We start from the raw sequence: 26,976 nt of genomic DNA, 5'->3' as shown, positions 1-26,976 counted from the left end.
ATAGGCATCTCCTGCACAAGCCTTCAGCTAAGATACTGGACTTACTCTTCTTTATTGAAAAAGATTTGCCATGAACAAAGAACATACCATCACCTATTCCAATAATTAACAGTTCTACTTAGTATTTTTCCCAACATTAATATCACAGCTGCAATAGTAAAAGATGCTTCTGATGCAAAAAATACATACTTAGAGGTTTACACCTAGCACTATACATAAATACACCTGTGTTTGTTCTTTCCAAAGCCATGCAATACTTTTGTTAAAGTAACTTTACTGTTCTTCCTGGATGAATCAGTCAGTTTCTCCCTTCCTGAGGAGGCATAAGGAGCTTGAAAGCCTTTTCAATTTTTAAAAGGTTGGGTTTTTTTTTTTTTAATTGTTATTTCCCACAAGTTTTCACAAATCAAAAAGAATAAGAGTGCAAACATTTGTATTATTGGAGGACTGACGTGTACCAATGCAGCCACACTCAAAACTAAGCATTCCTTCTGTTTTCTATGCCTCTAATCTAGGCAATCAGATTTAAAAGGTCTCTGCAATTTCAAAGACTAAGGTAAAAATCCTTGCTGAAACCCTGATTTCTGTGCATTGTTCCTGACATTTCACAATGGCACCAGACAAACTACATACTCTCCGAGAGATCAATCACAGCTAGATAGGGAGTCATTTACTGTGTCCCATAACAGACCGCTAGACCAATCTCAGTACATGAGAATTACAGTAACCTCCAGCATGAAAAAGGAGTTAGATATTCAATTAGATGAGGGGATTGTTTTTTGCTCTGCAGATTGAGGTTGAGAAGGGGGGAGGGAATCCCTGTTATTGGCAGGCTTAAGGCATCTGCACATCCTTAGCTTTTGTGACCATTTTTTTTGTGACTACAGGATCAAAAAAGGTGGAAGAATGGGGCGGGGGGGCGGCGGCAGGGGGAACAACTAAGTCCCTCTACAATCCTCTACCAAATTTTATGTACAATGAAACAAAAAACTAAGCACAATTTTTCTACACTTATCCATTAAATGTGTACAGCATGAAGCTTATCTTATTCACACACCAAGTCTCCTTGAAGTATCTGCTGATCAGGACAGTGAGTGATGTTAAGTAGCTGCCCGTAGCCCCACTGCACCGAACGTTACAGCAGACATACTGCTCTGATCAGAGCAAAAGCCCACAGATGTTAGGGTATTGTACACAATAAAACATCTCAGCCTAAGTAGGTTCCAATTTTACAGTTAAATATACAATGAGGGATAAAGTCCAACTCTAAATGGCTTGAGAGAGAACACAGGTGAGTTTTTTGGTTGTTGTTTTGCTTTGTTTTAGTAAGAAACCCATGTTTTACTGCAACGACACTATACAGTAAACAATAATTCAACAGTACCAATACTCCTTCACTTCCCGTTAATTAGGGAAATGTAGAAGAAAAAAAAGTAAACGCAAAGAAGGAAATAAGATTTCCAAGAAAATGTGGGGAAAAAAGTAGCAGTGTAATATAAAGAGGGAAACAAACTATGAGAACAAATATTTTGAGTGACAAGGTAATTATATTTGAGCTCAACAGCTCCCCTCTCAGTGTTAAAAATCTAAGTATAATGAAATCTTCTATATACCCAGACTGGTTATCAGTGTATAATACATTTCAGCACATACTCAGCTGCTGAATCAGTGTATTTGAGCATCAGCTAATAGTCTCTCAAAAAAAATGTGGTACCTTCTGTTCAATATTCGTTCATAAAGTCCAGATCAACAGAGAACATACTTGAAATGGCAGCCAGTCCTGAATAAACAGATAGTAAGAAGCAGGAGGGGGGGGTGTTCCCCTAGTTGACTGTATCTGGCTCACATACTCTGCCTTCTCTCGCATCACTAACTGACTGCAAATTTTTTTATAAAAAGTATGCTAAATTAATAAACAAGAAACATTTTACTCACTTTTAAATTCAATTTTTATTCCATGTTTCCTTGTGCATACTCTTTCAGTAGTAAAAAAACAGATTAAAGCTGTTCAGCTCTGGTTAGCTCTTATAATAGTCTCAGTATGGCAGTTCTACACATCTTTTCCCAAAAGCTTACCAGATTCTCTCTATCGAGGTATCCATCTGTACTGACATGGAGATTAAGAGTTCCTAATCCACTTCTAAATTCTCTAACTCATACAAAACCGGTCCTATTATTTTACCCTAATAATGTTTTTGGCAATAGAGTCAGGCACAGCACTTTATCTCCCCGTGGTGCTGCGCCAACCCTCATGTAACACCTCTGTGTTGCAAGCATCTCATTGGTATTGATAAAGTGATGCAACATTCACTATATAAGTTGAGACCACCGAACCTTTAAGTCCACTATCTTTCTTTTTACAAAGACGATTCAACTGTAAGAAAACCTTTTTATCCCTTTAATACCACCAGCTCTTGCGCTGTTCTAAAGTGAGTAGAGAAGGGAAGTGGCACCACAGGTCCCCACAGCAATCAGCTTATAGAGCAAAGCATGATAACCTTTATCTTAGCATGCATAACTACTAATGCTGTTATAGGTTATTAAATTATCTGGCCCTGTTAGAATCCAACTCCAATATTTAACTCTCTGACCTCCAGCAGGCAGTCTGCAGTGACATTTTCTGATAGAATACATGCCACAATTCAAACTGCAAAAATTGCTTGGGTATACAGTGTTTATGTTCAATGCTTCCACAAAGAATGTTCCAATACAGCTAAGATAGGTGTTTTTCATCATTATACTGATAGTAACATCCAGATGGCTAGAAAAAAAAACAGGCTGTTCCTATCACTCGTCTGTCTATATTCATTCAATTTTGATTATTTAACATGGATTTCAACATCCTTAATAATCTTTCAGTTCAATGGTTTCTAGTCTTTTTCTTTCACTCAACTAATTGGATAATCATCTATTTGGATATAAACATAGAATAACCCGACTGTCCTTGGCAGAGTTACTGCAGGCTCATACTAGCCTAAATTTGAGATCACGATTTTACCCATTATCAGTCTTCCCACTACCTGAGGTGTTCCAAGTGATCCCTGATTGACCAGTGATCAACACCATGCCTACTTAGATACTGGAAAGCATAACTTTATTTGCATATACAGTAGCCCAAGCATGGGGGTTTTTTTTGAGATTTCTAATACTCTACTATTCTGGAATATATATTTTTAGGCTGCACAGATGCCTTAGCCTCTGAAAAGCTGCTAGGGCTACTGTTCACAATACTACTTTGATAATTTCCTAAAAAATTGTATAAACAAATCAGACCCGATATTCAGATGATTAAAAAAAACCTTGGGCTTGTAATTAAGGGATCTCAGCATCATGACACTTTTTTTTTTTAAATTCCCATTAGCTAATATGGAAATTCAGCTTTCTTAATAAGCAGCAATCAGGATGTCACATTTTCAAAAAACTTCAGACTTCCTGCTCTGATCACAGGATTTACCATTCCTGCAAGATCTAAGCTGCCAAGAAATGAAAGAGAAAATCCTGTGTTTCCAAGCTAAGTTTCTCAGTATGAGTAGATAGAAAACAAAGCAGACTTGTTTCTCTGTATCAAGAAAAGACTGAAAGTATAGGCCTATGTGTAATACTGAATTGCTAATATTCATATAAACAATGCATTAACTTAATTTAGATTAAGAACTTCACCACTGATCAGTTCAGATGAAACGTTCAGATAACACGTTAACCAAGTGTCACCAAACACAGTGCAGTGAGACACTAAAGCATGAGTGGAATTGCTGCCTACTGAGGTGACAAACTGGGTGTTTAATTACACCTATTCAGACCAGTCCTTTAAAAAACAAAAAAAAAAAAAACCAACCCAAAACTATTAGCTGCTTCAGTCCTATTTCCCAAAAAAATTCCTACACACTAGTATACCCTATCATAAAGAAAGCTGCACACACCAAAATGGAGAGGACTTGAAAAGAAATGGAGAGCATACTTAAGCAAAGATGTGTACTAAAATTAAAATCTAAAAGACAAAGTGAGCTTTTTACTTACAACTAACCTGTGCATATACATTAGCTTTCAAGCTGGTTATGATTTTTACTACGACAAGGTGCCTCTAACAATGGACATTCATCCATTCTTAGCTGCCTAAGATTGAACTAAGAGCACAAATAGACCAACACTGAAGATACTCTATGCTGATTATGCTGTTAGGGTCTAGTTGTCTTTTTGTAATTAAAAAAAAAAAATCCCTCTGCCATTTGAGGGTAATCAATATGCTGCGCATAATGATCAAAATCTGTAATTCCGTGGGATTTTAGCACATTCACAGATGCTTTACAACACAGCGATTTATGTTCCCAGCTCTCATTTCTTGAGGGGTACCAAGGATTGCAGATACCTGGCCCGTTACCAGTTGCAAAGGCCAGAATTTGGAATGAATCAAAAACTGTTCAATTTTATGAGAAGACAATGCTGATGACTACAGTATTTAATATCAACATCCTATCCAAATATTTTGTTAAATCTCAACTTTCAGGGCTTTAGCAAATGTCAAAAGTGCAAGGAATAAAAGCAATGCCTATGTAGGAGTCACATCTGCAACTCCTCCTGGAGCCCTTGCTACTCTTTACTGTGCAAGGCAGGACACTGGATTAAATAGGCCATGGACCGATCTATTCCAGCTATATCTGTATTCTTACTTTGCAAAATGCCTAATAGAAAGTCCAAACCTTAACTAAGATGTTCAGTGAAAGACAGCAAAGAGAGGCAATAACATATTGGACTGATTATTCTTAGATAACAAAGACGACAAAAAAATAATTATCATCTCGGCTGAGTCCATTTGACTTCTCAGGAAATAATAATTTATCGTTATCATCAGCTAATCAAGTTTCTGTTTCTGGAAGGTCAAAAAAATTTACTTTAAATAAAAACCAAAGCAAGGGTTTTTTTTAAATGTTTAAATGCTGATACCATTTCCTAAAACTGTAGCAGACATTGCTCTACAAAAACCTAATACCAGGTAAAAAAAAAAAAAAAAAAAAAAAAGTCTGACACATTTGAACATGAACCTTCCTTCCTGATATCATCTGCCTTTTTCCTCTTTTCTTGACACCTTCTTCCCTTTCCTATTCGATTTTTCAACTCCAAGCCCCTGTGGGATCACTGGAAATGACATCCTGTTCTACTTGGACAGGATGGGGCAAGACGCACAAAGAAAAGTGCACTCGAACTTGGCAAGCTGCAGGCCATGCAACCATTGCAGAAGCTCAGAGGGCTGCAGGAGCCCAGAGCACACGTTATAATCATACCTCACCAAAGGCAGAGGAGCACAACACTAAAGCTATGCCTATAATTGGCAGCTGGAGGCGAGGAAAACCTGTAACAGCAGTGGTCCCGGTTTTGGCATACCATTGAAAGAGCACGGGAAACAAGTGTTTCTTTCTTCCTCCAGGAGGAACGTAGTTTAATGTGCTTGGTAACAAAACTGGGATTTAAACAGAGACTTCTGCCAGTTCCTCTGCTAGCAAAAATCACCACAGGTCCACTAAAGTGCACAGAGCAATGGTGATGGGTGTGGTCCAAGATAACATTTTTTGCTGTTGGTATTCAGCTTACTTGGCCATTGCTAATCAATCTGCTAATGAAATTAAATAACAATGGTAGCAATTGTGTTTCTACACAAATTCCCAGGTGTATGCACTATCTTACTGTGAAGTCAATTCAACATGCATGGATATCGGCTTCTCCTTTCCTCTGACTTAAGCATGGGATGTGAAATACATTGCACCTCTTAAATCCCGTAATCTTGTTCTTTTTCAAAATTCAAAACATTTCTGCTTTCCATATGAGACAATCTTATTCATTCACTGAAGGAGAAGCTGTTTGCAAGGAGACCAATATGCTATTTCCAATTCTGTCTTCTCTGAGCTTTATTTTTTTTTTTTTGTTACACATCTGCAAAATGGGGAAATGCCAATTTCATTAGATTCCTTGAGATCACTATTTGAAAGGTACCACACAAATCCTAATCAACCCTAGTTTGAGGCATACTAAGGGAATATAGCTATATTAGCTGTTTTCCAGTGAAAACCTCAGTGGGCCTAAAAGTATATAGGAGGAATAAGTTCATGGTGTATTGTCAGAGGAGAGATTCATTAAGAAATACACAGGGTGGACTCCTCAAGATAAGAGCTATCAAGAGGGAAGGACGATGAAAGGCAGCTGGCACCTCTGACAATAGTCTTTACAACAGGAAATAATGAGGTGTAGCAAGACGCATTCTGCTCTCCTGGCCTGGCTGTCCCCACTGCTCCTGCCCGCATTCTGCACCGTGCAGGTTTTTCAACCTCAGAAAACAATTAATTAATATTTGTAAAGTGCTTTTGGAAAGGTCAAGCACTGTGTAAGCACTAAATGTTATTGCTATGGTAAGGAGATAGAAAAGGTTTTAAAGTAGTTGAAAAATATATGCTATTGGTTTTAATAAAATTTTATATATTCTTATAGCAGAACAGATATTTGTTCTTAAAGTTTTAATCCACCTTACTTTTACTTCTACCACAGTTTGCTGAGAAAAATAAATTTTAAAAAAACACAAAGAAATTTAAACCAATTTTTAAGATCACCACTACTGCAGAAATCTCTTAACAAAAATAACATTCAGTCAAACAGATCACACAACAACTTTCACTAGGCAGTAGCAAACACCTTTATCATAGAAATCATGTATGCAAAAGATGGAAGCTTATGGAAATATGTACGTCTTAAACACAGCATATATGCACACAGTGTACATTATGTTTGCTTAGAGATTTTTTCCAGAAAAAGAGAAGCAAAGTAACATTCACTGTCAGACTGCCCATCTGATACTGGTGCTGCTGCCTTTTCTCTGAAAGCCTCTCCCGGTCCCCAGCTGAACAGGTTCATTCCAAAGAGCTACAGCTGTCATATGGCAAATGGAGCATCATTCAAGGTCAGCAGTTGTCATCCTATTGTCATCCTCTAACACACTGTCAAGCTCCTGGCACACAACCTGCACACGTACACACAAAACATCACTTTTTCCTTGACACCAGATTTCTCCATTCCCTCCTCACAAGCCCTAACCGCTGTCCCTCTCTACCTATATCACTCATCATCCACATTTTTCCATGAGGGCACATCTCCATTTCTGATGCAGGTACCACCAATGTCCTGAGGATCCCTCTTATCTTTTGCTATAACCAAAACTGGAATACGGTATTGAAGAAGTTGATCCAAACCATTCCAGGAATTCATCCACCACAGCTTACTGGGCAGAAACAAGGACAGTCCTTAGAACAGGGCACCCCCATGCAAATCCTTCAGTCACCAAAACGCTTACAACCAGCCTCTCGGTCAGCAGCCAGTGCTCCCACTATAGTCTGTTACTGTGACATGGCATCCCAGTAGTTTCAGCTGATGCACAAAGGACAGCCTTTGAACACACCGTTTACTTACAACATCCTAGATATCTAACGTTCAGCTTCGCCACAGATGCTGTATTTTGTGGTTTCATTTTTGTCATGTTTCATTAGCATAGATTAAGTATTAAATAACATTTTTAATAAAGAAATAAACATAGGGAGCTTTACACCTCAAAGTCATTAAAATATTGAATTTCCCACTATTTCATTATCTGTGTATGTCTGCTTGAGTCTTTAATCATATTTTGAAGAACAAGAAATCACAGACATGGAAGCCACATGAAAGAAATGGCCTCAATCCAAAAGGAAATAACGTCTCATCCTAAACTATATAACTCAGTAGTAGTTTAATTATAGCTTGCCTAATTATACCTTATGACACTACTCTATGATATTGTAATATAAAATCAACTCTCATACATATACACACACACAAAACCTATATTAAAAAAGCATTATGCCTGTGCTATACACAAGAAGTTCATAATCAGACAAGAAACATGCCATATGTCCTCCATACACTTCACCCCACGAAACGGTACCGCAACAATCTTCTGAAGAATCCAGCTGTAGCAAAGTGGTGGACAACATATGGTACGCCTCAACTATCTACAAACTTTTTCAGTTTCTTTTCCTCTTGAAATGTCAATGTGTTTGAATATAACTCTTGGCATAAAGATTTATTTGGAGAAGTACCATTTCCAAAAAAGAAAGAAAAAATGTCATACACTGAAGTCCTAAAAATACAGAGAATCATGGTGGAAATAAATGAGAAACCTGGTTCAATTTGGGTCTTTGTACTGGACAGCTCAGGCAAAAGACTGATAAAGCTCACTGTCTGTGGGTTCAAATTTATGGGTAAGGTATTTAGATATCCACTAGAGTCCAAGAAAATGTTAATAAGGAAATGTGTTCACAACAGTTTCAAGACATGTACTGACTGCATACAGTGTCTTATGAAACTCCAGGTCAGCATCAAACCCCTACAGAAATACTGAGCCAATACACTAAGATACAGGAAAGTATAAATATTTCCCCCTTTAATCTCCAGATGATGATGGACTTTATTAAACAGATGCCACCCATCTTTCATTTCAGTTAGCTGAAAGAACCAATTAGATGCACGTTTTCATAATGAAAATGTGAATTCAATGTGAAGCTTTGTCTAACAACAGCAAAGCCTAAGCAGAGTTAAGCCATGGTCTCTGAGGGCTCCTCCTGGCACAGACTGCTAATGTAGGATAGGGAGTGACTGTGACTGCATGCATCCACAGATGTAAAAGGCAAAAGGCCAGCAGATAACAAGGAAAGCAGCTGCAGTCATAGCTGGGGGGTGGGGGGGAAGAAACATAAGTTTCTGCTTAGCAAAATCCATAATCACTCAATTTCTGAGTCAGAAAAATCCCTGATCTTTTCATTCAGTATTCTCAAAAAAGCAAGACTAAGTGTACTCTTACACAACAGAATTGCAAGCTTTTAGAAAACCCGCTTACGCTAGCAGGAGAAGCCTATCACGAGAGCTAGGAACACTGGCTAGCTATGTGGACCATCCAGAGGACAGCCTGTGGGCCATACCAGGCACATGGGACACTTCCATCTGGCCCATCACCTGGAGGAGACGCAGAACAGCTGCTCAAGCAGTGATCGCAGACCTAGCAGCTGAACATCTCCTCTTGAACACAGTCTGGCATACAACATACATGCCACTTCTGCAGTGGCCTGGGGGATGACATTGGCTGCCAAGGATGGAGGGAAGCACTTTTCAGGTCCTCGATCCTTCTTTTTACCCCAAAAACTTGATGCATCCTATCCCTTAGGCCATATCAAAATAAGTTCCTCCAAACAGATTTTAAGCCAAATTTAATTACAGAAAACTTACAGAAAACAGTCTTCTATGAAAAAATGAACTGTATCCGTATATTTTTTTTTAAGTCCCAAGGAAACCAATTAAATTAATTAACCTCTCTCCATCGACTTTCTTATTAAGTCTGTCCTAATGTGCAAGAACATGAAGATGGAAGAGGCTAGATCATTTTTCTACTCTAAGCTGTAAAAACAAAAAAAAAAAATAATGGGCAGAGTAATAATCAGCATGAGCAGTGAAAAATGCCTCCATGTTAAAAATATTTTAGTGTTAAATGGAAGATACCTAGACTGCAGACTCTTTGAAAATAATCACTTTTTTAATCCATCCGTCACAGTCTTAGAACAAAATTTATCATGTGATAGTGTGCATCCCAGAAATAACTCTATTATTCTCAGATCTTATGGATGGAGTAACCAAGATGAGCATCCCTTCAGACCTCCTATATAACAGTATACACAAATTAGTTCCTTCATATTCAGATTCCAGATTTTATAGAAGCTGCTCTTGCACTTCCAACTGCTAATCTATAACTAAACACCACCCTATTTCAAGATGCTTCCTCTTACCTGCACTTGCATTTCCATATTTATCAAGTTCCTTTCCCCACCCGCCCCCATTAACTCAAACAATCAGACTTTTTTTAACCCCTCAGGGTAAAACATTTTCTGATTCTTGAATAAGCTTCCCTCATTTTCTTTAAACCCTCCACAAGCTGACATCATATTTTTCAATGTAAGACACCAAACTGACTCATTCCAGCAAGCAGTCTCACTAACGAAATATACAGCACAAAAAGCACCTCCTTTAGTTCTGCTCAGTACTCTCCCGTGCAGAGACATATTGTAGCCTCATCCCCTGTATGAAATGGGGATTGGTTACCCACTACTTCACTGTTTTTCTAATGTAGTTTAAGGGTGACCTAAATCTTTGCTTCCTATTCATGCAATGTTTCATTTAGCTTATTAAAGTGAACCCTGTACTAGCGAGTTCATCTTATTATGCAGCACAGATCACTCCCTGAAACTGAATTCCTCTTATTATGTGTACACTAACAACCTTTTTGTTCCTCTAGAATCTGAAAGTTTAAGAACTGATTTTTTAAAAGAAGTGATGCTAGTCATGGCCACAGTGTTTTTCACACCCTTATCTCTTACGGGGTCAAACTGTGACACACACATGCTATGTAAGAAAGTAGGGGAGATCAGACTTAAAACGTGTACCTCAGAGAGGATTTTTTTCTCCTTATGAATACAGTTGACAGGCTAAAATACCATTAGCTATGAGAAATCTAATGTTAATCTAAAGTCACGTTACAGAATCTGAAATTAATTCAGCTGCCAAGAAATTGTTGCCATCATTTGATACACAGAAAACAAGACCTCCCTTGTTTGGCCACATGGGACAGTGGATTATCAAAGTTCAAAAAAACCAAAAAGATGATCAGCAGCATTCCCTTAGCTCACAGAATAAGGCTGTCAATTCATGCAATCTGCATTATCTTGGGCACTGAGGACATAACTAGCTCTTGCTAAGACTTTCAGTTCTTAATTTCTACAACTGTAAACACTTTTAATTTGAGGACGCTTTGTGAATGCAGAACTTTGATCTGGCGTGGCCATTCCTAAAATGCAGCCAGTCCACACACCTGCCTCAGGCATGGGCAAAGTCTTATGTCCAGGAAGAACATAAGATACTGCCCCAAAAAATATTCTTCCCGTGTCCTACCATCTTCATGTCAGAATTTCTGCGTACTTGGTAACACTCATTGGATTTCACTTCCATAGACTTGTCCTGCATTCCCTTGAAAACATACAGACTTTCAACCTTCATCACACACTTTGGCATGAAGCTTCAAGTTTATGTACCCATTGCATGAAGAGCATGTTAGAAAATATTATTTTGTTTAAAACTGGCTACACCTAATTTCATTTGTCACAGCCAATGACAATCAATAAACACAGATAATACCTTTTAAGCATAAAAAACAATCTACCAATACTATTTTTGACTGTATTTTTCACGTCACAACTGATCTAGAGAATGCATAGATCGGGGAGGCAAAAACCCTTTAAACAAAAAGTCTTTAAAACTTGATAATTACATTTTCTGAGAGCACTCATTCCTTCCATCCAGTTGTGTGAATAATTCAAATTAAGTACAGCCTTCTTTCTTAAATCTACAACTTTATTTTAAGGGATTTCCACCATGAAATTTAAAATCTTTTATGCCTTACTGTACTCAAGCAGTGACATCACCAATTTCATGTCTTGAACTAATGCTTCATTTCAATACAGCCTAAGGGGGGGAAATAACAGCATACCTGAAACCTCTACCATGAACCGAAAAAATTAGAAAGAAAAATCCAAAGAAGCAAGAGTTGCTGAAATGGTGTTTTAAATATACTTTAAATATTTAAAATATTTTAATAAATTATTCATTGAATATGTAAAAATACAGGGATTAGTTCTCAGATTTTGTATCTTTAGATTATTTTCTTGATCTCCATCACTCGCCTGGTCTGTGCTTTCTAGGGAAGAGTGCTGAAACCAGAGTAACAGCCTGCATTACTTATGGATTTAGGGAGAGATTAACCCAGCTTTTCAGTAATGATAGTATTTTCTCAAAAGCCCATGGAGGTCATGACTAGCTTTAACGACATATTGTTTATTACATTCAGGACATTGACAAAATGTGATTTAGATGAATGAGGTACTTCAGTATGGAAAACATTGTTGTGAATTGTGCGCCTTACTCGGCTCTTCAAAAGACGACAGCCTGTTCCTCCACAGCAATCACAAGTAATCAAATTCCTTTCGACTACACTAACTCATACACACCATAAAGTAGGCCAGGAGCTGCCAGAAAGCTATTGTCTTGCTAGAAGTATACGCCAGTCCCCTCCTCGTGTGGTTTCAAATCTAGCAAGATGTCCCCCACAGATCGAAACAGTGAAGTGTCAGATGAAGATAAAGGATGAGCACAATCCAGAAAGCTAGCTAAAGGGTACAGTCATTTACATGGTGGTGATTTGGAGACGCAGTCAGCTAACAAGGCACGCAGGGTAAAACCAGCCCGTGAGCACTAAGATCCCAAGGATGAACGAGCTGGAAAGTATATAGCTCATCTTGCTGGAATAGACCTAGGAGACCTGTTCCTTGTGAAAACTTCTCTGCTCAAGCTGTTGTTACAGGTACAGTATAAAAAGAAGGTCCGAAATCCAAAGCTGCTAGGCTGAGCAACCAAAGCAAAGGATCTGAGGATCCGCATTGTTCTGGCGAAACAGAAGACCCGCACGCTGCTCCATTTGAACAGACAGAGCCCAACAGAGAGACAGAAAGTAAAAACAGCATAAAAGGTTGCGATATACGGGGAGCCTGTCAAGCTGCTCACGATACATCCTTATGGTGAACGAAGGGTAAGCACCAGGACAGATGGCAGAAACTTTTAAAGCCTACCAGTGGCTTTTTTTCCTTTTGTAATCAGATGTAGCTGTAGAGATTAGCACAACATAGTAAACACTTTGAGGATTACACTGAAATTCATCTCTGTATGTATCTACTCCTAGACAAATAAACAAATACAAAATATATTCTATTTCATCTCCAGCCAGGATATTATTTCAATTTCCATCAAATCTGACCTCTCCAGTAAATGCCACTCAGTAGGAAAACCCTCAGGGCATTAAATGGACAAAGCGAGGCATGCAAACACTCCATTCTAGCACAGCACATGTCTCCATGGGTCTTCAATTGATTTTGAAAACTAGATTCATGACAAAACATTGCACCCTTTATAAAAACCTTCCCAGAATGAGATGACAGGCTATGACCCAGCATTCATTACAGGAAAAACACCTGTTCATTTTTCAGGCATTGATTAACTAATGGCAAAAATCTAGTTAACAGAGAAAAAAAAACAACTCGAGGCAAAATCTCTCCTGAAATAATTTCACCTACGCATGTCGCAGTGACTGGCGTCTTTCCCTTAATACCATGAGTGTATGTAGAATATTACTTTGTTCAGTTATATTGACTTCACTAGGAGCATACTTTGAGTAAGGATTGTAGGACAAGGAATAAAGAGAATCACTTTTTGTTGGGAATCCAGAAGACATCCAAGGAGCATATTCTGGTTAATTTACTTTGATATGTGAAGATTGACTCCAGGGAAATAAAAATAATACATTCAAGGATTCTTTCTACCACCCCTGTAATTGTTTCTATTGTTACAGATTCATTAAGTCCCTCTGGTAAACCCTTAAGTATTATAGGTCTGCAGTGTTCAAGATAATAAAGTAGCCCATGAAACAGCTTTCCTGAATAACAATCATTCATAATTGATAAATTACAAAAGGTCTTCCTAATACACATGTACAGTAACCAGAGCACAACTGAAGTGCAACCAGCACTGACTGAAGCGCAACTACTAACATGAACAAAGGCAAAACTATCACAGTGCCAAAGCAAGAATCCTCGCTTAAAAAGGATGCTTCACCCTTGAGTCACTTTGTTGTACCCTGCATACCAGTTTATTGGAATGAAAATTTCAGCTGAGATAAACAGGTGCATTTTCTGCACACAAGCTCAGCAACTGGTTGTGTGCACGGCAATACACACCTGTCTGACAGAGCAAACCAAGCTCATTTCACATATAAGCATGCTCTTGTTATTCATGTTATTCACTGTAGTGCCCTGCCCAAACTGTTTTCCAAAATAAATAACCACATGAGGAGGTTTTTGCTGTTGTTACTGTGCCAAACACTCACACCATATCATTATTTTTCACAGTCACTCTCTTCAATATTTATTCTGTATGTTCTCCACCATAAATTGTGATCAGTTACAGTTCAGAAACATGATACGCTTTCTAAATCTTAGCATAAAGACTGAAGTACTGAAACTTACTGTTCCATATGTCTGTTAAGCTTCTCTTGACACAAAGACTCCCTTGCGTTATTTCTAAGCTCATTTTCTACTAGAGCAACAAACCACTTAAAACACTTCGGTAGGATTGCACACTATTTGAATACAAATATTTGGATTTTGTACTCATTACTAATTGGTAAGTGTTTTGCTATTGCAGAGAAAAACAGATGCCTCTATCCGAAGTTTTCTCCTACTTCTCTACTTTAACACACCTCCTTAAACCAGAGGTACCAGAGGGATGTTGAATGGCAACAGAGCATAGCTTGTTTCCCATCTTCAGCTGGATATCTGTAACTGGGATCTTTCCTTCTGTTCCTTATACTATGGCCAGCCCAAGACACAGTTCACTATGTTGGCATGGCTTCTGTTCTTCCAGGCATTGAGGTGCATTAGTTCAAAGCAAAACCAATTAATCTGCACCTCGTGACAGCAAGGTTTGTTTAGGCTTTCCCCATCCTTTTCTGACAACACACAACAAAAAAGTCAAGTCTGGCCACCTTTGCTTGTGCTGATAGGTTTGCTGGATGTCAGTGAAAACAGACAAACTTAAAAACACAATACCTGTTACCTTTTCAGTCAAAAGCTGAGTTTAACAAAAGCTCCATGCCTGCAACATGCTTCCTTGAGGACTTCAGGTAGATAAGTATCAAAAACAAACAAAGCCAAATCTTCAGGTGGTGTAAATGGACACACCATACAGTCTTAAATCAATTCTCATCAGGCAGGCATCAGTCAAACACCCTGAATGAGTGCTCCACCCTACACTTCTGGAAAAGGTGATATAAAAATAACCCAGGGGGAGGGAGGAAGATGAATCAAAAAAAAAAAAAACCAAACCCAAAACAAACAAAAAAAACCCCCCACCAAACAAACAAAAAAAGCCACCCACGATCCAACTTAAGAAAACCACTCAGGTTTTTTTCTCACATATCATTATGAGTGCCAGACCTAACAAGGCCTAGTTACCTACAGATTTGCATGTTGTAGGTAGTTTATTTTAATGTCTGAGAAGTTCCCAGCAGCCAGGACACATACAAGACTTCTCTCCTACATTGACTCTTTGATGCTGACCATAGAATGAGCTCATCAGGCAGCTTTTCTCTCAGCCAGAGAACTTAGATGAGTCTGTCTCTCTCCTCCAATTTCTCAAAACTTCAATTAAGTTTTAAGACTCACATGCTTTTGTCAAATATTGCTGAAAGCAACCAAGTTCAAAAACATCTGGTGCAGATAAATATACGAACAATACACCAGGACAGTAGGATAGCAAGTGTTGTTTCCATAGGAAATCAGGATAAGCTATTTTCACCACTTGTATTGTGTTTTTATTTATCCTCTGAGCGAGACAATTTACCAAAGCTTTGCAAGCTTCATTTTCGACTTCCAGGACAGAAAACCTGTTTCAAGAGGAATGGAGGAGAACCAACAATATACCAAGGGAGAGATGCTAAAGGCACTGTAGTTCAAAAGCTACTGCATTGCCTGCCTACTCCATCCTTCTTTCACTCAGCCGTCAGCAATGACTACTCAGCCTAACAAATACAAGGCCAAACAGGAGCTTCAAGCAATAGGTGCGTTTGGCTCCATTGAAGGAAGCAGTGCTATAACACTAGCTGAGGATCTAGACTCATAAGCGTACATTTGTAAACAGCTTTTAATTCCTTCATTATTTATTACGAAAAAAATCTCCATAGATTTCATATGGTTACTGTTTTTACTATCTAAATTTGAAAGAAATAGTGGTTTCTGAAAACCAGTAATAAAAACCTGGGCAACAGAAGGAGTTCAAACTCCTTTATCTGGTTTTGGTTGGGTTTTTTTTTTTTATTTTAACTGGGGGAGTGGGCCATCTTCACTGTCCTTTCAAGCGTTCCTCAAATCCTTGACTTCAAACAGTTGTTCAGTTCCTCACAATTCCTCACCAATAGCTCTCATGCCTCTCAAGCTGTTCTGTGTCATGTCAAGTCTTGTTTTATTTTAACTATATAAACTCTTTATGACAAGGACTTAGCCTATATTTAGAAAATGCTGCATAAAGATATAGTGCTGTGTAAGTGTTTTATGATTTCTCTGGTGTTCAGCTTCAGCATTTTGGAAGTCACATGCATTGTCCTGGGCAATTGCAAACTGTAAGGATAATTAATGTGAGTAGAGAATTGCTTCTTTTATATATACTTTTTTTTCCCTTTACTATTTTCAAAGCGTATAGAATCACAATAAAATAGCTATACAGGGAGGTGATTTGAGACAGCCAGCATGGCTTCACCAAGGGCAAGTCCTGCCTGACCAATGTAGTGGCTTTCTATGAGGAAATTACCACATCAGTGGACAAGGGAAAAGCAATGGATGTCATCTACCTGGACTTCTGTAAAGCCTTTGACACGGTCCCCCACAACATCCTTCTCTCTAAATTGGAGAGATACAGATTTGATGGGTGGACTGTTCAGTGGATAAGGAATTGGTTGGATTCCATAGGATGTCCTTCCTCACATCCAGAGGGCAGCGGCCAATGGCTCAATGTCCAGATGGAGATCAGTGACAAGTGGTGTCCCTCAGGGGTCTGTACTGGGACCAGTGCTGTTCAATATTTTCATCAATGACTGACAGCAAGATTGAGCACACCCTCAGCAAGTTTGCAGATGACACCAAGCTGAGTGGTGCACTTGACACGCCAGAAGGACAGAATGTCATCCAGAGGGACCTGGACAAGCTGGAGAAGTGGGCCTCTGTGAACCTCATGAGGTTCAACAAGGCCAAGTGCAGGGTCCTACACCTGGGTCGGGGCAATCCTCGGTTCCAATACAGGCTGGGGGATGATGTGATCGAGAGCAGCCCTGCGGAAAAGGACTTGGGGGTACTGATGGACAAAAAGCTGGACATGAGCCAACAATGTGCGCTCACAGCCCAGAAGGCCAACCGTATCCTGGGCTGCATCAAAAGAAGTGTGGCCAGCAGGTCGAGGGAGGTGATTCTGCCCCTCTACTCTGCTCTGGTGAGACCTCACTTGCAGTACTGCGTCCAGCTCTGGAGCCCTCAGCACAAGAGGGACATGGAGCTGTTGGAGCAGGTCCAGAGGAGGGCCACAAAAATGATCCGAGGGCTGGAGCACCTCTCCTACAGGGACAGGCTGAGAGAGTTGGGCTTGTTCAGCCTGGAGAAGAGAAGGCTGCGGGGAGACCTTCTAGCAGTCTTCTAGTACTTAAACGGGGCCTACAGGAAAGATGGGGACAGACTTTTTAGCGAGGCCTGTTGTGACAGGACAAGGAGCAATGGTTTTAAACTAAGGGAGGGCAGATTTAGACTGGATTTAAGAAAGAAATTTTTACAATGAGGGTGGTGAGGTACTGGAACAGGTTGCCCAGAGAGGTAGTAGAGGCCCCATCCCTGGAGACATTCAAGGTCAGGTTGGATGGGGCTCTGAGCAACCTGATCAAGTTGAAGATGTCCCTGCTCTTGCAGGGGGGTTGGACTAGATGACCTGTAAAGGTCCCTTCCAATCCAAATCATTCTATGGTTCTATACTGTAGGATCTCAATCAAATTCAAATGAAAGCATGAGAAAATAGACAGAAACTTTAAAATTCTCACATCCTTTTCCAATAGTAACTTCTTGCTTATCTTCTTGAATGAAGAGTATCATCCTAAGGCCCTCTTAAACTAAGACTACAAATAACATGTGTATTGCTAATATACAGCTTTCAGAAACATCTTGCCCACAACATTTAAACTCCTCAAAACCAGGATGAGTAGCATTTTTTTGTTTTGTTATTTTCTCACTGTGCCCCCCCCCCCCCCCCAGGTTATTAAGTGTTTGGAGATCTGAGACTAGATTTTAAAAACCATGAACTTACATTTGGACTGTACTGTACTAGAGCAAGTAAGTGAAAGAAATCCTTTTTTCTGAACCATTCACTATTGTACATCTAGAACAGAATGTAGCTTTCAACTGAAAGCACCACAGTTTACTTTCTGACTTTCACAAAGAATATTTGTGTTTTATATATATATATATATATATACACACACACGTGTATGTATGCAGTATTTACCCCAGAAAATTGATCCCTATGGTGTCTAGCAAATATTATGCATCCCTGTAAGCAACTCACAGGATGGGTTAGCTAAAAACTTCATTAAAGTCTTATTAACACCCTAGTCTTCTTCATCTCCTAACACTGTTATTTTGAAACTATTATAGGTATAAATGATATGCGTCTCTTGACAAAGACTCAGATGCATAATCAAGGTTTAGGCCTTTAGCTATGCCACATAAGGTGGCTGTTTGCATGCTCTTAGCTCACGTCAAACACTAAATGAAAAAAGTTCAAACTAATTTTTATGTACATTAAAAATACACACAAGTGTAGCAGAGCTGCAGATCTGACAGTCTAAAACAGCCTTGTAGCTTCTGGTTCTGATTTCTGCCTGTTAAAAGTTTAATCTGTAACAAAACCTATCATTAACATACAATTATACATTACTCCCTTATTAAGGGCCATGAGCAAGTACTAAAGACTGGTGTGAAATTTGCTGAGACCCTGTCAAAGACAGTCAGCCACCAAAAACATATTTGACCAAGATCAGGACATTAAGATGAGGGCTTAGAGAGGATAGGGATTACCTTGTGGCTAATGTGACTAATCCCTGAATTTCTTCTAACAGCCTTTTTGTGGCAGAGTAGAACAAAGGCACAGAGCTGGGAGAACATAACAGCTGATTTTTTCTTTCATTCCCCACCACCTCTCCTCTATGTCTTTTTCTTCCCCATCTCAGCAGATGCCCCAGAGTTTGCTAGCTACAAAATAAAGATTAGCAGATAAGCAGCAGCCATTTGTGGTGTCAACTCTTAACAGCTGACAAACTAATTTCTTTATATTCTTTTTACTTCCTCCTCATCTACTCCGTATGCATGTTTTCCACAACTCTCTTCTCAACTTTATTTTGAAAAACAGTTTTCCCAAATCATATATTCTTCCTTCTACTTTCCTATTATTCATCAACTTCTGAAAATTTTAAATCCAGGCAGTCATTTTAACATCCCTGGTCTTTTTAACCTCTGCTCCAGCTGGACTTCATAAAAACTCTAAATGCCTTGTTTCCCACCTGATATTGTGCCCTTGCATAATTACTATTAGTATAGAATAGGTGCCTATAGGTACAGAACAGTTTATTTTCAGACACATTGAACATATTCACATCAATTGCATTTGCAGTGTCTTGACCAGTCTAAAGTTCCTATTCATATTCTTCTGGACTCTCTCAACTCATCGAAAGAAAAATTTTGAGGTACTAAGAATGTAATGATCTAACAAAAAACATCAAAACAGTACATGCTCAGTAACTTTTGAAAATCAGACCTTGACAAAAATAAGTGCTGTACAAAGCAAACTGACAGACAAAAATAAATGCTGTACAAAGCAAACTAACAGACACTAAAATATTATTTAAGGGCATAATCACAGCCTTATTAAAATCAGTAGCAGTTTTGCCACTGGCTTATGGGGCCAACATTTCTTACAGAGCTTATAGCTGCTACATTAAAAAAATTGATTCGAAACACTAACAAATTAGGATGCTTGAGTCTTCTACCCACAGTATAATCGCTGCACTAACTATAGCTACAAAATACTAGAGAATTCACACAAGACAAAACCACATTATTTTGCTACTCACAGTGAGGGCAGAGCCTGCCGTCACCTTTGCACACCACACTCCTTATACCACATCTACTTTTACATTGGGAAACAGCAAAACCAAAAGAGCATAGAATATATCTACATGGCTCTGCCACCCCAGGATCCTTGGCAGCTCATTAACCTCTAATAGAAGGAGCATAGGTGGAGCAATTAGAATGCCTTCACAGACTGTCTCTGGAAGACTTACAGGTGTGCCTTCACATACTACCTGTTTCTTTTCCAAATAGCCAAGTAGTCATGCAACAAGTGATTATACCACACATTTGCACTTCTACTTGTATATTGAAACTAACATTTGTGTTTGTTACATTATATCGATTTGTAAATGCCATTTCCTACAGGTGCATGTGTCCCAACAATACTTGTTTTAAGTATCAAGAAATATTAAAAGTTTAATACGTACTGATCTTTGTTATCTATAGCTACTTTGTCAATTTAAGCACAAATGATACCTTCCACTCGCAACTGAAGGCATGATTTGCTCTCAAGGTATTCGAGAGGTCTGTGAATCTGAAAGAATGTACACCAACTTGCAGCACTACTTTACTTTAAATAAATGTGGAGAAAGCCACATCATTTTCCCTATCACCATTTTCTGCCAGTCACCTCCCTTCGGCAATATCAAGAGAAAAAACATTAACATATCATTGGAAGAATCTGCTTACCAAGGCAGTTTATTAATATTTCTGAATACTGCAAATGAAATTAGCTTGTTAGCACCTTCATCATTTCAATATATAGATTAACGTCTTATTTAAAACTTCTGTGTTAACAGCAGAATAAATATTACTTCAGTCTGTGCAAGAAAAATAATAAGTATGGTGACAATTAATAAAGAAAATTAAAGACAATCTTATTTTTGGCAGGACTGTTATTCTATTTCCATTGTACTTGTGCCACAACATGTTCAGCTGGTCACCAAGAATCCAGCTCGCATATTTTAAAGTTATAAAACCTGTTAAAACAGTCACCAAGGCTCCTATTCAAATCAGCAGCAGTTCTGCCACAGTCACCAAGTCTCCTATTCAAATCAGTAGCAGTTGTGCCACTGGCTTAAGTAGCCAAAACTTCTCTGAGAATTGATAGCAAAACTTTGCTCTTCTCCTCTCTCCTCACCAATCATATAATAAAAAAATGAATACAAAACACTTTAAATAAATGAATAAATAAATAAATGAGCCAGGATAGTTCAGAAATATACCCCCCAGTTTGGCACTGCACTAAATATAGCCAGAAGATGCTGTAGAATTTGGAACGACTACCTAGTACACAGAACAAAATGCAAAGCACAAAATGCTAGTGTATTTGGTTACTGGCAGAGGGGGCAGAAGGTGCCATTACCACCTTAGCACAGCACACCCCTCCTGCCACATTCTGGATGTACCAGGTGACTCCATCTTTTCTCAGGGTCTGAGATTTTGCTGGCATGGCTAACGATGAGAGGTTAACATCACTGGAAGGTGACATTTGCACAGATGTCATTGCTTCACAGGTTCCGCTTCAAATGACAAGGTTTAGACTATATCACAAGCAACATACAGATGAGGAACCTGTTGAATACTTCTATACTCTCATCCAAATCTAAATCTCACTGTATTATACAAAAATCAGTAAATCACTTGAGAGCTGCTATTTTCACATTAAAACATTTGAAAAGATCACATCAAGACAGCACATCAAAGAAGGAGCAGGAAAGAGGCCTGAAAACAAGAGAGAAAGAAGGAAAACAGAGAAGAAGAAAGCCAGAGCTGGAAATGCACCAGAACCAATCAATATATTTTCAGAAGCAATGATTTGCACTACCAAAATGTATAGGCAAAGAGTATTTTTTAAAGCTTCCTATAAGTCTGTCACAACTGGTTCTTCACACTGGAAGACAGCTGTGACCCTCAGAAGCATTACTGACTGAGCTGGATCTCAAATTCCTGATATGCTAGTGCATTATAAAAAATTAAGTGGTATTTCCTTAAATAATGTAAAAGTGTCATTACGTTCTAGGAATGCTGAACTGCTTTCTCTCAAATGTAACAACAAAACAAAATCCAGGAAAAGCTTTTTCTCCTAGACTGAAAAAAATAATCTGCTAGTAATTAGTCTTTATAGAGAAAATGCTGCATAACATTACACCCAAATCCTGCAACTGGATCTGTAGGAAGTTTCCACATCTATGCCAAATTATAAAAAAAACCCTATACTAACAGAGTTAAGTCATTAAGATAAGACTGTGGGACTTGGGATGCATATTCCAGTTCAACTGTCTTTCTCTATCACAAATCAACTGCGTGACTTCAATGCAACCACTGCTTCAATTTCCCATCTATGAAAAAAATAATTACACTTTCATACCTCAATACTCAGAGGGGCTTTCATAGCAATGACCAAGGCAAAATAGCAATGACCAGGGCAAAAAAATAGTACCACCTATAGTCAACTTAAACCATTTGGATACAAAAACATCATCATTCAGATCTTGTAATACACCTCAATAGCGGGGGGGGGGGGGGGGGGGTATTGTTGGGTTTTGGTGGTTTGCGGGTTTTTTTAGGTTTTTATGCAGAATTACAAGATGCATGCAACAGACTACAGCACACATTTTAAAAATTTCTTCCTTTTTCCTCATCCAGGACTCTTCTCCTTTTACTTACTGCTTGCCTGTGGTTTCTTTTCCCTTATACTATTATTGTATTTTATTATAAAACAACAATCCCAGCCGAAACCAGGACACCTGTACAGGACAGATCATATTTCAGGTAGAAGCAGTAGACTTTGTAGGAAACATTAACATTTTGTCACCACACAATGGAGAAATGATACTACAGTCTTCAGTCACGGAGTGTGTGAGTTTATATTATCTAAGCAATACACACTGCCATGTAGTGCAGTGAGAACAAGTCAAAAAGCAGTAAGTACAAGTAACCACACATTTAACTAGTGAACAGCTATAGAGGTCTAATACAATTGCATGTAATCCGTAATCTCAAAGTTATAGGTCCTTGCTGAAGCATAGGAATATACATTAAATGTTACAAGTACAAATCACACAACACATTTTAAGTGCTTACAAGTGTATTTTACATGTCATCTCACACAGCCAGCACGTTCAACAGCTAAAGTCTAATACAAAAGCATATTTATTTTATCAAGGTAAACCAGTTTACTACCATTGCAGAAAACTGCCAGATAAATGCAATAATGAGAGAAAAACCTGATGAAGCTTCATAGTTAGTTCTCAGGAAACAAACCCGGCCCCTACTTAGCATTATTTGTGTATATGTTGCCTTTTGTTTCCCCCCCTGTGACGAGGCCCTCCAATTGCAGCAAAACTACTCACAAGGGGAAGACCTGAAGCACTGAATCTTATAATAAGCAGTAACTTCTGCAAGATAGAGGATACAGTTCAGTTCTTTCCCTTAACAAGCTGGTAATTATTCCAAAAATAAAGTATGCACTGCTTATTAATTTGACTTGAAGTGTCTATACAGTTTCTTTTCCATTGATACTTTCACTGGCACACAAATGCTATTTCATTTCATGCTTTACTTGTATTAATCAACCTCAGAAAAACAACTGTGCAGCTTTCACTTCTTACCTTGCCTTCAAAGGTCTGTAACACCTGGTAAATACACAGCCTCCTTATATTAGGACACCTCCAGAAGTACAGTGAAAACAATCCAGGAACTTAAACTCTATGAAAATGTCATGTCCTCAGAATGCGCAGATTTTTATGTTTTTCAAAATCTACCACTAAATTTATTTTGACAAAATACTTCTCAGTGACTTGTATCTGTGCAATTCACAACACCACATAAAAACCATCCATTGACCTTATGCAATTCTGACCTTCCAAATACTCCAGATGGGCTAATCCAACAAAGCCATAGTATCTTCCACGGACCTTCATGGAGGACTGGGAATTTGTCCAGATGGAGCAACATCTCTACATCTCTCTCGCAATTTATGAAACACTATCTAGCGAACAAAAACACTGCCAAATTTAAAGTTGTTCAACATTCAGCTATTAACTACAAAGGCTTATGCGAGGCATTAGGCTTGAATCAAGAAGGAGAAATTCAACCACACACAGCTTACTCAGCATGAGAGATCATGCTCTCACACAACCATATGCTTAGACCTGAGGATACATGATGCTTCTTCAGCATCTTCTGTGACTAATAGTCTTAAATACCAAACGCTATCTCTCGTAACGCAGACATAGTACATACCCTATGTACTGTTTCAGGTCCTCCTTCTGGTACAGTTCCCCATGTCTATCCCCCTACTCAGGCCTGCACCAAACTCTCCAGAAGGCAGGCCTTGCTGAAGCCAATGTGGACCAGCTATTCCAAAAAGTCCTGCCAGGGACTACAGCCCGGGCTACAGGACTTCACCCTGTGGGCTGACAGACAACTTTCCCACTGAACTAAATTCCCTCACCAAACTGCCACAGAAAGCTGCTGCACTTAGTATTCCTCCGAGCCAAACTGAGGAACTTCTTCAGACTACAGGGGCCATTGCACTCTGGACTCCAAGGGGTAAAGGAACCCCAATTTGCAGAAAATATCCGTTGTTTGTATGACACACTTTCAGCGGATCCTGGACAGGCATGTATTACCGTCTCCTGAGACGGTGCTCCCTGTTTAGGGGATGTTGCTCTCCATTTGGGATGCTAGAGATGAATAATAACTTCAGGGTGAAAAAAGTCATCATCACATCTCTGAGAGGACTTTCTAAGGCTAGTCGTTCCTCTAGGTTATTCCAGGTCTGAGCCAGCCCTTCCCATTTCCATTTCTAAGAAAACATTCTTGAAATATTTTTTACTGTTTCTGCAATAATTGTCTGTCCTACAGCAGCCTCAAAAATCATGGCTAAAGCAAGCCACTGCGGAGACAATTACCAATACAAAAAAATTTTATGTACCATTACTACTTCTAGCTAAATACAAACATTGCTGTCCTTTATACCAATTGCATTTGTACTACAGAGACACATACAATAAAGAGTTGTAAAGAGGACAAGAACCCTCCTGAATGATTAGGCGCAATGTCTTTGCTATCTGAGCTTTTCCAGTTCATTAATATTTCACTTTTATATATTCCTCAGCTGCTTTTACAACATGTTCCTTTCTCTCCTTCTTAAGTATGAGCAAGGAGAATTGTTTGAAGTAACTAGTAGACCTTGCCTCACATCCCCATCTCCATGCCCCCTGAGAGTTTAACACTTCAAGTGCAATATATACCAGATAGAAAAACACATCTGGCATAGAAAAGGATAAGAGCAGATTCTGAGTCTCCCTTCTAGTTACATTCAACTATAAAGGTGTCCAATAAGAAAATAAAGTGTACCACAGTTTCTCTCTACGCCAAGATGCTTATTGTTGTCAATCTCAAAGGCGAGACGGAAACATAAAGCTGTGGGGGGGTTCCCTTCTCTGTTGAAAAGCAGAACTACCCCGTTCCTTTGCAAGACAACTCGCAGCAACTTTCTTTTCCTTGGCAAAAGTGAAACATAATCTCTTTCAGCCAGGAGAAGCAACACAAAAACTATCTAGAGGAAACATGGGATTTCCACAAACCTCTTCCATAATAAGCACTACCATCACCATCTGCTCCACCTTTTAAGCATGCCTTGCATTTTTGGAAAACACAGGCAGCATCCTCTAGCTCCTGCCTCCAAATCCAATCCCACGGCAAAGGCCACACACAACCACCAGTACCCTGCCCCTACCCATTCACGTTTCTGAAACCACTTCTCCCTGTCACCCCCACAGGTTAATTGCACGTTGCTTGATAGACACATGGGGGAGGGAAAGAAAGAAGAAACGCCAAATACAAACGAAAAAAAGGACCCGATCTTCCTCCCCTTCACCCGCAGCAGCGAGGCCGGAGCTGACTCCCAGAGAGAGATGCAGCGGCCGCGGCAGCGGTTCCCCGCGGTGTGCCCCACCGCAGGCCGGGCCCGGCGGCCCCACAACGCCCCCGGGCCTCCCCCTGCACCACCGCGGCCCCGCTGGCGCTGCCGAGCCCCTGCCCGCCCCACCACAAAGACGCCAGTGCCGGTGTGTGCCCCCGCCAGCCGCTCCCCCGCTCCCCGGCCGCCCTCGCTAATCCCCGCCGCTACCGGAGCGCGGCTCCCGGGGATCAACGCGGAGCTGCGGCACCAGCAGCCCCGATCCTCCGCCGCCACCGCTGCAGCCGCGCCGCGGGTCGGCGCAGGGCGGCCGGGAGCCGCCGCCCCGCCAACGGGGAAGGAGAGGAGAGGCGAGGCGAGGCCAGGCGAGGGGGGGCCGCCCGCGCCCCGGGGCGACACCCGCCCGCATCACCTCAGCACCTGAAGGGCGGGAGGCAAGGCGGCCCCCACCGCCGCGCACCCCCGCCCTCCCCCGCCAACCGCCCCCCCCGGGGTACCCGCACGCCGGGAACCCAGCGGCGCCCCGCGGCCTGGGCCGGCTCCCCCCTGCGCCGCGCCGGCAGGCTCAGCCCGGCGGTACCGCCCGGGGGAGACGCGTTACCTGGCCGGGCTCCTCCAGCGCCCGGGGCGCTCGCCGTCCGCCGGCGGGGGCTGGGGACCCTCCCGGCCCCCTGCGGCACCGCCGCCTCCCCGCTGCCTCGCTGGGTGGGTGGTTTCCTGCGTCCCCGCGGCGCGGGGTAAATAATCCGTCCGGAGCGGCGGCGCCCCAGTCAGTCAGTCAGTCAGTCCGTCCGTCCGTCAGTCAGTCATGTTGCGGCCGGGCGTGTGCGTGTGAGTGTGTGCGCGGCGGGCGGATTGGCGGCGTGTGGGGAGGGAGGCGGCGGGCGGGGGCGGGCCGGGGCGGTGCTTCCGCGCGTGTGCCGGTGCGGTGCGCCTGTGCCCGCGGCGTGATGCGGGGCGGCCTCTCTCTGTCTCTGTGGGTGTGTGTGAGATGAGTGTGTCCGTACGCGTGGCGTGGGTCGTGTGTGTGCACGCGTGTCACGGGGGGTGCTGCGCGTCTCCGTGTCCCCCCCGCCGCGTTGCCACCTGCCGGCGCTGCCCCCCGCCGCGGCGGGACCGGTGAGGAGGGGGCCGGGGGGGGCCGCACCCCGGCGGGCTCAGCGCCAG

The 26,976-nt window shown here is 40.8% G+C and overlaps 1 protein-coding gene across 2 annotated transcripts in view; it reads right to left on the bottom strand.

Moving 5' to 3' along the window:
- CCSER1 (coiled-coil serine rich protein 1) overlaps positions 1-26,659 on the bottom strand; it is a 731,922-nt gene extending 705,263 nt beyond the window's left edge. For both annotated transcript variants that reach the window (XM_075500578.1, XM_075500579.1), the window contains exon 1: positions 26,411-26,659. The gene's annotated coding sequence lies outside the window, so the exon portion shown is untranslated. The remainder of the gene's footprint in view (positions 1-26,410) is intronic.
- Between the last annotated feature and the right edge of the window lie 317 nt (positions 26,660-26,976).

This window comes from Mycteria americana, chromosome 4 (genome assembly GCF_035582795.1).
Source record: "Mycteria americana isolate JAX WOST 10 ecotype Jacksonville Zoo and Gardens chromosome 4, USCA_MyAme_1.0, whole genome shotgun sequence".
Classification (NCBI taxonomy): Eukaryota; Metazoa; Chordata; class Aves; order Ciconiiformes; family Ciconiidae; genus Mycteria; species Mycteria americana.
Note: the sequence above shows the minus strand (reverse complement) of the source record. Positions and strands in the feature narration are given on the sequence as shown.